This window comes from Balaenoptera ricei, chromosome 15 (genome assembly GCF_028023285.1).
Source record: "Balaenoptera ricei isolate mBalRic1 chromosome 15, mBalRic1.hap2, whole genome shotgun sequence".
In the NCBI taxonomy this organism is placed as follows: domain Eukaryota; kingdom Metazoa; phylum Chordata; class Mammalia; order Artiodactyla; family Balaenopteridae; genus Balaenoptera; species Balaenoptera ricei.
Genome location: NC_082653.1, coordinates 28097443 through 28114637, shown reverse-complemented (window position 1 = coordinate 28114637; position 17195 = coordinate 28097443). Strand labels below are relative to the sequence as shown.

The 17195-nt window shown below is 40.6% G+C and overlaps 1 protein-coding gene across 1 annotated transcript in view; it reads left to right on the top strand.

Moving 5' to 3' along the window:
- The first annotated feature begins 824 nt into the window (after nucleotides 1-824).
- CSNK2A1 (casein kinase 2 alpha 1) overlaps nucleotides 825-17195 on the top strand; it is a 54833-nt gene continuing 38462 nt past the window's right edge. Inside the window, 1 exon segment of the mRNA XM_059896504.1 lies at nucleotides 825-963. The gene's annotated coding sequence lies outside the window, so the exon portion shown is untranslated.

Below are 17195 nucleotides of genomic sequence, written 5' to 3'. Positions count from 1 at the left end.
AGGGAGTGTCCAAATTATGCAGGAACTTGGATGTCAAGAGAAGAGCTTGGGCTATCTTTGGTGCACAAAGGAAAGACTTGGGAGGTTTTTAACCAAGAGGACGTCATGATCAGTTTTGCAAGATAAAAACTGCCCTATAGCTGCCCTGGAGCCGTTGCCCAGGCAAGCGGGGTGGAGGGAGGCAGATCGAAGGGAGAAAACAGTTTATTCTGGATGGGCAGCTCTGCAAAGGGCTCCTGTAAGAGGCATGAATTGGGTCTCAGCCTCTAGAGTGCTACTACCGTCACTGTCTCGACTGCTGGCGCCACACCACTCCCGGGGTCCAACTTTCGTTCACTTGTTCCGGAACTCGAAGTTTGAGCAGAAAAAAACGTGCTGCTGGAACCCCAACCCTAGACGAGGGGCCGGAGCAGCACACTTCAACTCCCAAAACGCTTCGCTCTCCAGCTCTGAAGGTCGCGCATGCTTCTTTCCAAGAAAGGCGGGCCGGCTTGCCGACTTTTAGAACTCGCCAGCTGGGTGAAGTGCGGGAAACCTAGGGACCACCATCTTACCTTGGGTCAAACCAATTATACACTTAGTGGGAGGTTCGTGTTCTCTCTCTCGTCAGTTCCTACAGGTACTGAAATAAAATGCGCTTAATTATTGCAAGTCTCCTTATTATGCTTTACGTTGAGAACTTGTTCCATTTTGCGCCCAAGTCCGGAACTGAACTCCTAGGGATACAATGACACATCCCAGCATGGCGCCGCACTCTGCGAGATTCCGCTGGGGGAGGAGTCGGAAGCGGTCCCGCCCCGCCTCCTGGTCGGAGGGGGGGTTTCCGCTTCCTGCAGCGGCGGCTGCAGCCTCGCTCTGGTCCCTGCGGCTGGCGGCCGAGCCGTGTGTCTCCTCCGCCGCCGCCGCCATATTGTCTGTGTGAAGAGGGGAGAGTGGCCGCTGCCGCTGCAGCTTCCACCACAGGTACCGTGGGAGCCGCCAGGCGAGGTCGTTGGGGGGTGCGGGTGGGCCCAGGATGGGGCAGCGGGGCGCGGCCGCCTCTAACGCTTCCAGCAGACTCCCGAGCGGCCCTTCGCCTTCCCCTGCCCCCCCCCCCGCGACACACACACTAGCCGAGGATCCTGCAGCCCATCGGGGAGGCCCTGGGCCACCCCCCAGGGTGGGGAGTGAGGCTTGGGGGCAGAGGCTGATAGGAGGGTGGGAACTGGCTCTCGAGAGTCCAGCTTGTTGCGGGGGAGAGGGCTGGGCTGGGGCGGGGACTAGGGGGCAAGTTGGAGGAGGGGGTCGCCAGAGGGGGAAGGGAGCTGGAGGGGTGGGGCCGCCGGGGGGGATGCTGGGGGAGGGTGCCTAGGGGAGTGGTGCCCGCAGTGTAGGCTGGGGTTGACCCTCCCGCGGAGCAGAGCAGCTGTAGTGGGGGCCTTCTAAGGTCCCTCTAGGCGAAATTGGGCTTCCCACCTGCACACTGGGGTGCAAGGTGAAGGGGACCCGGGGAGAGGTCGGTGAGGATAAAGGGGAAGGGACCATGAAGTGGGGCAGAACGGGTGGAGTTGGAGTTAAGGGTTAGTTGGGAGCTTGGATGGAAGAGGAGAGGTATGTAGAATGAAAGGTTGGCTAAGAGTGTGCATGTTAGTTTGTGACCTTTGAAGAGTAGGACTTTTGTTTTTGTTTGTCGGTTGTTTATATTTTTGCAGCGTTGGAACATTTCTAGCCTTGGCAAGTGATGGGTGGAGCTTATGTAGTTTGTTTTTGGGAAGGAAGGGTCAGGAGAAGTTGCTTCTTGGCTGTTGCTATTGTGGGAAGGAAAGAGTTCTGGAAAGGAGGTAGCAAATTAATTGAGGAAGACCTGATTACCTTTCAGCTGCTAAATTCTATTGAGAAGTGGGCGTGAGGAGAGGAAATGAAAAGAAAGCTAGAAAGGGAAGATTTTTCTAAGAGTTGGAAGACCCCATTCCATCTAAGGAGTGGCATTAAATATCTGGATTATCAAATATAAGTGCCACTGTTATTTAGCTGTGTGACCTAACTTCTGTAAACCTCAGTTTTCCTATCTGTAAAATGGGGGTGATGATATTTCCTAGATGGTAAGTTTATGGTCAGGAGTAAATAAGATAATTTGTGTCCAGTGCTTACCACAGTGCCTGGTAGGTAGTAAGTGCTCCATAGACCTTACCTGTCACTTTTATTAAAGGGACTAGCTGGTATATATGGGGTTCCTTCAATCTAGGTAAAGTTTATGGTCAATAATCTGACAATAGGCAAGGCTTCAGAAAATTATATTTGTAGTTGTTGAGGTGTTTTTCTTTTGTTGTAAGTCAGTTGGCTTAACTGGCTTGGTGGACCTTGAGCTGAAAGACCAGGACCAATAGTAGTTCTGCCTCTTGTCGTTTTTAAAAGTTCACCAGCAGTTTTACCTGGGCAGTTGTATCCTTCTGTGACTTTGAAATACTTGCCTTTCATTTGCTATTGGGGGAGGGTGTATGACTTGAAGAAAGAATGAAAATATTTGAAGTTTGCTTAGATTGGTTTATCAGCTGATTACAAAATTAGGTCACCCTGGGGTAACTTTTGTTTAAATGCAAAAACCAAACATGCCTAGTTATATATCCTGTTATGTAGAATACAGTAGAGAAGAGGAGCACACATTTAAGGGGGAGCAATAGGTTAGTCTCTACCTAATGGGTTAATTGCCTAGCTGTTTGGGAATGAAACAAGTAGCTTCTTTTTTACAGTGTAGTTTTGGTTCTGTTGCCTAGCCACACTCTTCCAGGGTGAGAGTCCTTGATTTTACCATTGTCTCTGTCTCTGAACATATAGCTTTACTTCACATACTCTTTAGGAGAAAGGAGAAGTTTTCTTTGGTAACTAAGTTTAAAACTTTACATAGAATTTGGGTTTGTAGTAGGCAGAATGACCACCACCACCCCCCCCAAGATGTCCAAACTCTAATTCCCAGAATCTGTAAATATGTTACTTGGTAAAAGGGACTTTGCAGATGTAGTTAAATATATTAAAATAGGAAGATTATCCTGGATTTAGTGGGTAGGCCCAATCTAATCACATGAGCCCTTAAAAGCAGAGAACTTTCTCCAGCTGGGAGTCGAGAGAGATGGGGCAGAAGGGGAAATCAGAATCGAATCATGAGAGGGACTCCATTTGCTGTTGCTAGAGGGGGCCACATGGAAAGCATGAGAAGGAATGCGGGGAGCCTCTAGTAGCAAAGACCAGCCCCGGCTGACAGCCAGCAAGGAAATGGAGACCTCAGTCCTACAACCACGAGGAACTGAATTTGGCCAACAACCTGAATGAGCTTGAAAGTGGATTATTCCCCAGTTTCCAGCAAGGATAACACCTTGATTTTGGCCTTGTGAGACCCTAAGCAGAAGACCTAGCCAAGCCCACCCAACTTCTGACCTACAGAAACTGTGAGACAATAAATTTCTATTGTTTTAAAGCCACTACTTTTGTGGTTTTGTTATGGCAGCAGTAGAACACTAGTGTAGATTTTGGTACCAAGAGTGGGGTACCGTTACCTAAAAATGTGAAAGCGGCAGTAGAAGAGGCCAGCAAGTTTTTGAGGAGCATAATAGAAAAGACCTAGAACAGATCATTAGTAGAAGTCGTGAGGGCTGAGGTGGAAGTGAGGTGGGCATTGGAAACTGGAGGAAAGAGGATCTTTGTTACATAGTGGCAAATAAGCTTAGAATTGTGTCCTGTGGTCAGGTGGAAAAGAAAACTTATAAGTGATGGACTTGGATATTTAGCTGAGATTTCCAAGCAAAGTATTGAAGGTACAGCCTGGTTTATTTGTGGGGTGTGAGCCTCAGTGAGCTCATGTGAAATTCATGTGAAGCCCACTAGGTTCTTGAGCGTTTTATACTAGCAAAAACAGTGCCAGCTTGGATTGAAAAACACAAAGTAGTAAATTAAAGAGAGCTCTCAACCCACCCCTCCCCACCCCCACCCCCAGTTTTACTGGTAGGAAGCAGGCTGGTAAAAAAACTACTTAGATGTGAATGTGTTCCTTTTCATTAAAAAAGAAGAATGACTCAGAGGGTGGAACCAAGAGCCCAAAGAGGTGGAGTCTAAGGCCGCAGAAGAGTTTTCCCTGGCTTTGAAATGGAATGGAGCTTGCCCACATTTTGAAACTGCTTTGGACCGATGGATCTGCTTTTTCTTATATTTTCCCTACTTTCTTTTATATTTTCCCTGTTTGAACTAGAATGTCTATAAGTTGCCTTATGCCGGTCTCACCGTTGTATGTTGGGAACAGATAACTTTTTTTTTTTTCCCTAGGAATTGTGCTCCACGGGTTGCACTTAATGTATTATAACCAGAGCTTCATCCACGTTTGATTTAGATGGTGAGATTTGGGAGTTTTGAATTGATGAGCTTTAGATGAGATTTTTGGACTTTGAGTTGATGCTTTAATGGAATGAGACCTTAGGATAGAATGGATATATTTGCATTTGGGAGAGATATGAGTCTTTGGAGCCCATAGGGTGGACTGTGTTAGGTAGAATGACCCCCCAAAGATATATGTGCCCTAACCTCTGGAATCTGAATTTGTTACTGTTTTGTGGCAAAAGGGACTTTGCAGATGTAACTGTGGTTTAAGGATCCTAAGATAGGAATATTATCCTGGATTTTGTGGGTAGGTCCAGTCTATGCACATGAAAGCAGAGAACTTTATCCATCTGGAGTTAGATTTGAAGCAGGAGAGGGACTCACCCTGCCATTACTGGAGGGGACCACGTGGAAAGCACAAGAAGGAATGCTGGCAGCCCCAGCTGACAGCCGGCAAGGAAATGGGGACCTCAGCCCTACATCCGCAAGGAACCACATTCAGCCAACAATCTGAATGAGCTTGAAAGCAGATTCCCCACCCCAGAATTTCCACCAAGGAACACAGCCCTATAGACACCTTGATTTTTGGCCTTGCAGGACCATAAGTAGAGGATCCAGCCAAGCCTACCTCACTTCTAGCCTATAGAAACTGTAAGACAGTAAATTGTGTTGTTCTATGTTTGCGGTAGTTTGTTACAGCAACAGTAGAAAACTAATTAGAAAATTTAAAAATTTTAAGAAAAAGAAAACTAATTAGAGGGGTTTTGCTGATTTTATTTAAGAATCTTTGGGGGATTATTTTCTAGAGAACAAAGGCAGCAAAGATTATTCTGTAGTGATTTGGTTCTGGAAGACTTCACAGAATAATGGTGTTGAGTGGAACCTAGGCCTCTTCCCTAGATGTTTAAGCATCCTGTTACTGTCATTAGATGCAGTTTGAAGGGGCTAAATGACCAGCTCAGTAAAACGTAGATTCTAGAGCTCTAGGCCATTCTGGTAGAATTTCTATAAATTGATAATTCTTCCATGCCTATAATAAACGTCTTGGATAATTCCTTCATTCATTTTTATCGGCTGAATAAGGCATTGAGTTTATTTGACAACCCTTTATAGACTTAATTCCTATTTTTTAGAAGAGATGGAAATGAGTGATTATTTTTTATGAATGGATAGCCACTACTATATACAGTAGTCTGTCTGGTCTTTCATACCTCCCACCCCAACCCAAAGTTGTTGTAAGGTCTTTTCTCCCTGTCATTGTCAATTTGAGGTTAATAAGATTTGGGTGTATAACTAAATCAGTTTGCTCTACACCTGAAACTATTACAATATTGTAAATCAACTATACTTCAATTTCTAAAAAAGCCAATACAGTTTAAAAAAAAAAAAAGTTTGGGGATCATAATTTCATAATAGAGTTCTAGCTTTTAAGAAAGCCTTTTTTGTTGTTGTTTATCTGTATGTTATTGATGAGATTCATAAAATGTGGACTCTCAACTTTAGTGAAGGGAACTTCAGAGGATGGAGGAAATAAGACAGTTTCTCTTTGAGTTAGTTACCTGAATAGAAGGATGATTACAGAATTAGAGCGTTTCAGGGTACAAAGGACTTTTGTGATAATCTGTTTGACTTTTATGTTTAGAGTAAAAGAAATTGGGCCACATGAAGGTTAAGTGACTAAACCAAGTATCTCAGCCCTACAGCTGGCCTAGAATCCTGGTCCAGGCAATGGGGATTCATGGCTTTTAAACTATATTCCCTGTGTACCCCTGCCTTGTCCTTTTTTTAGATTTTACCTTAGGTTATCTCTCTGTGCCTCAGTTTCCTCATGAGGGTCGTTGTGAAGATTAGTTGAGATAGTGCATGTAACACATTTAGCATAGTACCTAACACAGTTAAGTGCCCAAAAGATGTTCACTGTTATAACATTTATGATAATTGTTTTGACAACTGTATGACAGCTTTTACATAAATATTACAGTACAATTTGTACAAGTTCAGAAACTGAGAATGATATGATTTGGCATTGGATTAGGTAAGGACTTAGCGTTTTAAGGTAATGCTTGTGATACTTGGTTTAAAATGAGAAACTGGATTTGATCCTTGGTCTATCACAATTCATTGGGTGACTTGGGCCAAGTTTGTTTCACAAGGGTGTTAGTGTGTTCATACACCTAAATTTCTTTGAACTCCTAAGATGGATAATTTCAAAAGTAGTACTATATCATTTAGTTGTTTCTTATTAGAGAGAAATCTAAGCCAGCTAGCTTTTCAAATGAAGAAATTCCTCTAGGATTATTAAGAAAAGGAACTGCTGTCATTTGTCATTGTAACAAATATTTACATTGGGTTATAGACAACTGGTAGTTTTTTTTAAATGTTTGGTATGGTCCAGGGTAGATTGCAAGCTGACCAATTTGTTGACCAAACTTTTTTTCCTTCACATTATAGAAATCAAGGACTGAGTCTTTTTAAAAGTTTAAGGTGAAAGAATTAACAGTATCATACTAGGAGTGAGATTTCACTGGTTTCTCCAAATTCTGTGTCTTTCAGCCTTAGACATAAGAAATGTACTTAGCAACGGTTACTGTGGTGGGCAAGCTTTTTTTACATTAATGATGATAGTGTTTTCTTGCATAGAAAATAGGTGTCATCTGAAGTGAGGGTTTTAGGGTTAAATTCCAGGGTACACTTAGAATAATGTTTTATAATTTTATGTGTCACATCTTAAATGCCTTTATATTGGCCCCTTTTTTCTTTTCATACTTTCTGGCCTTGTGGATTTTCTGACAGGTTTTTGTTAGCTGAAACATTTTAATCTGCTTGGAAAAGTGAACACTTGAAATTTTTCTGAAGTTATGACTAATGCACTAATGGGCATTTCTCAATTTAGCTAGCTCATTTTTTTTTTTTTTTTAAAGTTTTTTTCTTTTTTTAATTATTATTTATTTATTTATTTTTGGCTGTGTTGGGTCTTCGTTTCTGTGCGAGGGCTTCCTCTAGCTGCGGCAAGCGGGGGCCGCTCTTCATCGCGGTGCGCGGGCCTCACTATCGTGGCCTTTCGTTGCGGAGCACAGGCTCCAGACGCGCAGGCTCAGTAGTTGTGGCTCACGGGCCTAGTTGCACTGCGGCATGTGGGACCTTCCCAGACCAGGGCTCGAACCCGTGTTCCCTGCATTAGCAGGCAGATTCTCAACCACTGCGCCACCAGGGAAGCCCTAGCTAGCTCATTAATATTATATAATTTTTAAGAAAGCAACCTTGTTAAAAATGAATGTGTAAATTATTTTCCTAAAAATTTAATCATGTCATATCAGAAACTACAAACTAGCCATTTGGCTTTGTTGAATTTATAACCAGTTTTAAACAATGTTACTCTTTCAACAAGCCCTGAGTTCTTGCTACATTTCAGGTAGGTGCTGTGCTGAGGCTAAATTATCCCTGACATCAAATTTAGCCCTGAGGCTGAATTATCCCTGACACTGTAAATTTGTCCAGTGACATTTTGTAATAATGCATCATTCCATAACTTAGTAGCTTTCTGGAGTGTTTTCTTATGAAAACTCCTTTGGCTTTGTATCTTGGGTATAGTTTCTGAAACAGCTGCAGAAATTTGGTGGGCAGTGGATTGAGAATTTCTCATTCTGAATGGAATTCTTTAACAGATTACTGGGAGGACTGGGGGAAGGAGGCAGCAGGATAGTTGGAAAGAGCTCCAGCTTTGGAGTGAGACAGACTAAGTTTGGGTTAAGTAACCAAGGTTACTTAACTTACTCTTAAGCCTGGATTTTGTCATTTCTGCAGTTAGGATAACAACTACCTTGGGCACAACTTATTTATTAGCTTTCTGTTTCTTCATCTGTAAAATGGGGGTCATTACTTACCTCAGAATATTCTTGTGAGGATTAATAGCTAAAGTGCCAGCTAATGTTATCTCAGGGTAACTCTGAGGATTAAAGGGGATAATTTATAAAATGCCAGGTGCCTTTCCTTTCCCTGTCAGTGAAGACAGTGTGTTCATTGCCAGTGCTGCTACTCTTTACTCTATTTTCATTTTTTCTGCCAGGAGTTCTTATTTTTCAGTGAGGCCTTTTGACCTGTACTTCTGTTTCTGGTGTGGCCTGCTGGGTGGGTGAGGTACTGAATTGCTGCTGCTTAGGGGTGGGTCAGTATGTAACTCATGCCCAGTGTAGATTGCCTCAGTACTCACCTTCAGTGTGCATTGCCAAAGTGGTTATCTGGTCTTAGTGAATCTAGGGTTCTCTTGCTTCTAGATAGAGAAGTGAATCTTCCCATCGCAGACTTGGGGAAAGTTCAAGCTTTGCTCACCTATAGACTTGTGAACCTGGGATCAGAGGTCTTATTCCCAGTGGTTCTTTGATCACAGTTTGGGAATTAACTTTTGTATTGTGTGTTTGGAGGAGAACTTTTTCCTGCATTAACATGTTCTCTGTGTCTTGCTCTCTCAGATAATCCACTAACTTGCTTTCTTTGCTCTGTGTTCTTAAATCATACATACACTCCTTAGGCAGAGCAGGAACCTGTCTTTATCAGTACTTTACAGTACTCTGTATTTATGACTCTATAGAATGAATACAAATAGCCATCTGCCTTGGGAGTTGTTCTTCCATCTTTTCAAACCTAATTTTGTATACCACTGTGACCTGGTGGCCAGCCCATTCAGATAGGAGAATAATGAAGACTCCAGATTGTTGAAACTCATACCCCTCACCCCTCACCTTGCCTCCAAGTTTAAAGCAATCCATTTCATTGTCATATTACAAAGGTAAGCTGTTGTTGAATCAGTGTGCAGAATTGGGGAAATAGTGTTGAATTAGTGAAAATAACCTATTTAGGCTTTGAAACCTAACATTTGACTTGGGTTCAAATCTGGCCTCTGCCACTTAGTATCCTTGTGACTTTTGGCAGGTTATTTAACCTCTGAATCTATGTTTATTTCTAAAAAGAGAATCTACATCTCATACCGTATCTGGTTTATAAGAGGCATTCAAATGATAGTTACTACATACATAGATGGATTCTACTTTAGATTACTCTAGGTCGCAGATGAATCTTTTTTTTTCCAGAGGGTTGTGGCCAGTGGAATAAAGTTTCAGATTGTGACTTTATTTCGCTCGTGTTGCCTGGTAAAAAGATACACAAATGATAGCTTCTTTGCCCATCCTTTATTATATTTTGTATTATTGGAGACTACTGTACTTCAAACTTACCTCAAGTGTTTGAGATATAACTGTGTTAATTCGAATCAAACTGCTTGGGTTTTTTTGTTTTTTGTGTTTATTGAAGTGTAGTTGATTTACAGTGTTTCAGGTGTACAGTAAAGTGATTCAGAGATATCTATATAATATATATTATTTATATATATATAATTTTTTTTTCATATTCTTTACCATGCTTAGGTTTTCTTATAATTCTTCCCTTCACTGGAAGACCTCCCACTGTTGCTGTGTTATTTATGTAACACTGACACTTTGATTCCTTTTCTGGCTTAAAGGTGGAGAAATGAAATTCACACAGAAGGCCCAAATGCTAATGTTTTTTTTGTGATTCCATACTTGCTGGTTTGTTTTATGGAAATGCTTGAGTGTATTGTCTTTAAAGCAAGAATCCTGTAAGTTTTGCAGATGGGAATAAAAATAAGGCCCAGTGATATATTAAGATTATAATGTCTTGAAAATCCTGCAGGGTTATGCAAGCAGTAACTTGATAACTTCATGAAGTTATCAGGTGTTATTGTGAATATTTATATTCTGAATTCAGACCCTTAACAGGGCCCGAAAAAACTTATACTGTTGGCTTTGAATAGGTAGTTTTCTTGCTTATTCAGTGTGCACTTGGAGTCTTGGGATTTGAGGGTTGGAGTGGGTATGGGTAACTGTCAAGGAGCTAATTGTTAACGTTTTTGGCCTGTGTATTTTTCCCCAATTAAAAAAAAAACATTATTTATATGGCGTTAGTTTGATAAAGTAGAGGAAAAAAAGATAGCTTCATTTAATCTTACATTCATTTTCCCCACTAATATATTTTCTTTTGGTTTATTTCAAGCTATAGGGTTTGGAGGTTTAGGTTGTTTTTTTGTTTTCTTGTGCCAGTGATCTCCAAATAGATGATCTCCCAGAAGAAATGGTAGTATATTAGTGAACTATACTTGAAAACTGCAAAAGGTGATTGCTTATCTCTTGAAATAAAGGGGAGCTATGAAATAATAATAATAGTTTTCTCAGCCTACTTGCATGGATTTTGACTATTGAGTTTACGATCTCTTTGGGTTAATTAAATCAGAATTTTTCAGCCGATGGACTATATCAGGGAGAGTTACAGAAGTGCTGAGATTCTGGTCCCCTCAGCCTTCTGGCCATTTGTGCAGGGTACAGGGCCTCCAAGCCAATGATCTTAGGTCCAAATCTTGATCATTTATCCAAGTCTGCCATATAAATATTTTCTCTTTGTGTTTTGACTTTTTAAAAGCTGTAAGCCCTAATTCAGAAAGTTCAGTAATTGAGTATCTTAACAGTTTTAAGACTCTAGGGGATTCCAATCTTAAAGTAGTCTTGGCTTTAAGTTTAGAAAAAACCATTTTAAGGTCTCTGACCCTCAAGCAATTCTTTTTCCATGTATATTTCAGGGGATATACTTTATTTTTTTATTTATTTTATTTATTTATTTTTGGCTGTGTTGGGTCTTCACTGCTGTGCGCGGGCTTTCCCTAGTTGCGGCGAGCGGGGGCTACTCTTTGTTGCGGTGCACAGGCTTCTCACTGTGGTGGCTTCTCTTGTTGTGGCGCAGGGGCTCTAGGCACATGGGCTTCAGTAGTTGCAGCACGTGGGCTTCAGTAGTTGTGGCTCGCAGGCTCTAGAGCGCAGGCTCAGTAGTTGTGGCGCACGGGCTTGGTTGCTCTGCGGCATGTGGGATCTTCCCGGACCAGGGCTCCAACCCGTGTCCCCTGCATTGGCAGGTGGACTCTTAACCACTGTGCCACCAGAGAAGCCCTCAGGGGATATACTTTAAAGTGTAAGATTAAACGATTAAAGTTTGGACACTTGTAAAGAAATTCAATTTCTTATTTTCTTAAGCAGTAATGGAAGGCAAAACTGAAGTTCCCTTGCGTAAAACTGGTGTCCTCACCTGACTCTGAATGCCACTGTATCTTTTCTGAAGCTGACATTTTGTTAATCATTCATCAAGCATGGGTCTCATGCTGGAACATAAATTGAAGCCTAGGATACATTGTCTTCCTCTTCCTTCAGGAAAAAATGGGATATGCGTAACTTGAGAAATTTAATTGTTTAGTATTTATGTAAATTATCAGGTTAATTTTTTTTTTTTTTTTTTTTTTTTTTGCTGCTCGCCTGGAGGGATCTTAGTTCCCCGACCAGGGAGCGAACCTGTGCCCCCTGCAGTGGAAGCACGGAGTCCTAATCACTGGACCGCCAGGGAATTCCCATCAAGTTAACCTTTTAAAATTGATATTTTGCAATGTGAAAAATGTACCTTTCCTTTTGTCTAATTCAGTGATTCTTAGTTTTCCTGGGGTTTACAGATTTCACTGAGCCTGTAATGAAAGCTCCTGATCTTTTCTTCAAAAAAATGTACCTGCACAGTGCTACTTTGTATATACTTTAGGGAGTTAATGGACCTCTGATCTCATTGATAAACTCCATTTTCAAATAATTTGTATGGTCCAAATAACAGTTTCCCCTTTTTATTATTTTTAATACAGCAACACTTGCATGACTTACTTGTCCCAGTATTTTTTTTTAATTGAAGTGTAGTTGATTTACAATGCTGTGCCAATCTCTGCTGTACAGCAAAGTGACTCAGTTATACACATACATACATTCTTTTTTAAATATTCTTTTCCATTATGGTTTATCCCAGGAGATTGGATATAGTTGCCTGTGCTATACAGTAGGACCTTGTTGTTTATCCATTCTAAATGAATAGGTTGCGTCTACCAACCCCAAATTCCCAGTCCATTCCTCTCCCCTTCCCCCCGGCAACTACAAGTCTGATCTCTATGTCTGTGAGTCTGTTTCTGTTTTGTAGGTAGGTTCATTTGCACCATATTTTAGATGCCACATATAAGTGATATTATATGGTATTTGTCTTTCCTCTTTCTGACTTACTGCACTTACTATGATAACTGCACTCTAGTTGCATCCATGTTGCTGCAAATGGCATTATTTTGTCATTTTTTTATGGCTGAGTAGTATTTCATTGTATATATGTACTACATCTTCTTTATCCATTCACCTGTCAATGGACATTTAGGTTGTTTCCATGTTTTGGCTATTGTGAATCGTGCTGCTGTGAAAATAGGGGTACATGTATCTTTTTGAATTATAATTTTGTCCCAGTATATGCCCAGGAGTGGGACTGCTAGATCATTCTATTTTTAGTTTTCTGAGGAACCTCCATACTGTTCTCCATAGTGGGTGTACCACCTTACATTCCTACTAACAGTGTAGGAGGGTTCCCTTTTCTCCAGACCTTCTCTAGCATTTGTTATTTGTAGACTTTTTAACGATGGCCATTCTGACTGATGTGAGATGGTACCTCATTGTAGTTTTGATTTGCATTTCTCTAATAATTAGTGATTTTGAGCATCTTTTCATGTGCCTCCTGGCCATCTGTATGTCGTCTTTGGAGAAATGTCTGTTAAGGTCTTCTGCCCATTTTTTGGTTGTTTTTGTTATTGAGTTGTATGAGCTGTTTGTATATTTTAGAAATTAAGCCCTTGTCGGTTGCATCATTTGCAAATATTTTCTCCTAGACTGTAAGGTGTCTTTTCGTTATTGTTTTTTGTTTGTTTGTTTGTTTGTGGTTTCCTTTGCTGTGTAAAAGCTTGTAAGTTTGATTAGATCCCATTTGTTTATTTTTGTTTTTATTTCTATTGCCTTAGGAGACTGACCTAAGAAAACATTGGTACGACTTATGTCAGAGGGTTTTGCCTATGCTCTCTTCTTCTAGGAGTTTTAAGGTGTCATGTCTTAGTCTTTAAGCCATTTTGAGTTTATTTTTGTGTATGGTGTGAGGGTGTGTTCTAACTTCAGTGGTTTACATGCAGCTGTCCAGCTTTCCCAGCACCACTTGCTGAAGAGACTGTCTTTTTCCCATTTTATATTCTTGCCTCCTTTGTCAAAGATTAATTTACTGTAGGTGTGTTGATTTATTTCTGGGCTCTCTGTTCTCTTCCACTGATCTGTGTATCTGTTTTTATACCGATAGGACACTGTTTTGATTACTGTAGCTTTGTAGTATTGTCTGAGGTCTGGGAGAGTTATACCTCCTGCTTTGTTTTTGTTCCTCAGGTGTCACAGTATTCTTTCAGCAAATATTTCTGAACGGTATTCTATGTCAGCTTCTGTGGTAGACTCCTCAGGATACAAAGGCACTATTCTCTACTTTTGGAGCTTTGTTTAGCTAGGGCAACAGATGTGTAAACAGTACAGTGACACTGCTAGATGGAAAAGGTAAGCAAAGTGTGCTGTTGGAGTACAGAGGAGGGGTCTTGATCATTAGAAAATTTCTGTAAATCTATGGTTAGGTCTGTATTTCTTAATTGGCAAAAAGCATACTGCAAAGTACTCCAAGGTATTTTTTGTTAAGTTCTAATTGGACTAGTAATGGAAACTAAATCAAGGAGCAAATGGTGTTAAGTTGAGAGCTTAAACCAGCTTGCTGTTGCATCTGATAATGCTGAATGTCTTCTTTGCCCATATTTTTCCCCATTACCTTTTTTAAATATATCATTTTTAATTTACTTATATATTTATAAATTTATATATTTAGTATAGAGCAGGGATTGCTAACTGAAATACCTGCAGGAGTCAAGTCAGTAAGATAAATGTATAGAGTTGTCCAGGTTTACCTGTGGCATCTTCCAGTGGGTTGGTTTTAGAGCCCATTGTTGGATAATCACCGTTAGCAGATCCAAGTGATTTTGTCAGTGCAGGAATGCAGAATCATTGTTACCAGAAAGACAGATCTTTCTCCTTCCTTCTTAAGAGAAACTGAAGGTTGATTTGTTTTTTAGTGTTGGCAACCAAGTCACACTTAGAAATATTTATTATGAAAATCTTTAACAAATAATTCAACTTAATATCTGATTCACTTTTTAAAAACACTGTGGAAAACTTGCACATGAATGTTCATAGCAGCATTATTCATAATGGCCATAAAGTGGAAACAAATGTCCATCAGCTGATGAATGGATGAACAAAATGTGGTATATCTTTACAGTGGATTCAGCCATAGAAAGGAATGAACTACTGTAAAGCTACGTCATGGATGAACCTTGAAAACATGCTAAACGAAAGAAGCCAGATACACAGAGATACATATTGTGTGATTCTGTTTTTATGAAGTGTCCAGGATAGGCAAATCTATAGAGACAGAAAGCAGATTCGTGGTTCTTAAGAGGTGAGGGGGTATTAGGAGTGACTGCTATGGGATATTCATTTTCTTTGGAGGTGAAGGTAATGTTCTGGAATCATATGGTAGTGATGGTTGCATGCTGCAGACATACTAAAAACCACTGAATTGTACACTTTAAAATGATGGATGTGATGTTGTGTGGATTTTATCTGTTTTAAAAATTGGAAGAAAAAATACTGTGTGAGCCAAATAGGACATATATGTTTGCTATAAAGCAGAACGAATAGGCTGTGAATCTAGACAGAATATTTTAAAATCACCACCTCATTATGACACTGTAAAAATTGCTCAGATTCACCTTCTGTAAAATGGGAAAGGTATTACCTAGGTCTTAGACTTGTTAGGTTTAAAAGTGATAAATATAAATCCCAAGGAGTAGTATAGGCATAGGCGTTCACATTTCTTTAGAATTGGAAGCTGGAAAATGTTTGCTGCCCTCTGTTCCAGCCTATTATCTGTTGTTGGCAAGTCTAGGACAACCCACCCTATTAATTATTGCTTATTGATCACCTGCAGGGAGTATCTCCTGGGTAACCTATCTCCATGATAGTAAAGGAGAGAGAGGGAGAAGATATTACGCCTTATATTCTGCAGTTTCCTCACTGTAATCAGATAGGTCATATTTGGTCCTAGTGGCTCCAGTGTTCCTGTTAAATCCAAGGTTCACATTTTTCAGTAATAGAGTACTGAACTGTTTCTGTAGCTCTATCAAGGATTGTATGGCACTGTGCTCATCACCTGGGTAAAATGCATGGCCTCCTAAAAGCTTGTGGTTCCAAAGAAACATCTCTCACACATGCTGACTGGCTTCACATCTCATTGGGAAGTGATAGTATGACTGTTATGTGATAAAATTTACATGCAAGACCAAAGAGCATCTTTAAAATTGGCTGCACATCAAATATCCATTATACCTGTACAGCCAAACTGCTTTTCTCAGTTCTGAACAGGAGCAGGTCTGTATGCAAGGAAATATGATTTTTGCCAAAATATTGTCTATTACTGTCTTAATATCAGTTCATCAAACATTTATGGAACATATCAACATGCTTAGGCACTGTGATAAACACAGGGTATATACCAAGAGAAATAAATCATGGTTCAGGTCCTTGAATTGATAGTTTAATGAGTGAGAAGTATGTAAACAAAACACATGTGATAATGTAATGAGTATATGGGGGTGCTTTGGCCCCATAGAGGAAGTATTTTGGTTCATTTTGGAGAGTTGTGGAAGGCTTCATTGTGGACGTAAAAGTTGCTGATTCTTGAAGGGTGAGTAGGATTTCCCCTAGCAAGCTGTATTGTGGAGGGCATAAATTATAATGGCACAGAAAAGGCGGGGGGAGCATGTTCAGTACTCATTTGCTTAACATTTTTTAAAGTATTAAACTTTTTACAAAGTGTTATGGAAATACTAAGCTGTGCAGTAGGAAGACATTAGGACAGAATGGAGGTTGAAAACTGATAGCCAGTTACAATACTGATTGAAATGGAAATGGCTAGATATTCAGGATTTTCATTTCTTCTTGTATCAGTTTTCCTAAGTCTTTTTCCTCTAAGTATTTCAGATATGTTCTTCATGTTATCCTATGTTTTAGGATACAGCATATGATAGGATTTTCCCCCTTTTTTAATTTTATTTTTTAAATCAGTATACAGTAAAATTGATTCCTTTTTGTGTGTACAGTTCTATAAATTTTGACACACGAAGAGTCAAGTAACCACCATCAAAACAAGGGGACAGAGCAATTATATCATCTCCCTCATATTACCCAGCCTCCCACCCCTATTCTCTGGCAACCACTGTTCTGTTCTCAGTTACTATAGTTTTATCTTTTCACGAATGTTATATAAATGGAATCAAGCAATATATAATATTTTGAAACTGGCTTCTTTCACTCAGTATTGCTTTTGAGATTCATCAAAGCTGTGTGTATCAGTGGTTAGTTCCTTTTTATTGTTTTTTTTTTTTTTTTTTTAATTATATTTTGCAAATTATGTTTTTATTTATTTATTTTATTTTTGGCTGTGTTGGGTCTTCGGCTCGTGCGAGGGCTTTCTCTAGTTGCGGCAAGTGGGGACCACTGTTCATCGCGGTGCGGGGACCGCTCTTCATCGCGGTGCGCGGGCCCCTCACCATCGCGGCCCCTACCGTTGCGGGGCACAGGCTCCAGACGCGCATGCTCAGTAGTTGTGGCTCACGGGCCCAGCTGCTCCGTGGCATGTGGGATCTTCCCAGACCAGGGCTCGAACCCGTGTCCCCTGCATCGGCAGGCAGACTCTCAACCACTGCGCCACCAGGGAAGCCCTCCTTTTTATTGTTGAGTAGAATTCCATTGTTTGGATGGACCACAGTTTGCTTATCCATTTAAGATTCTTTGGTGATTATGAAC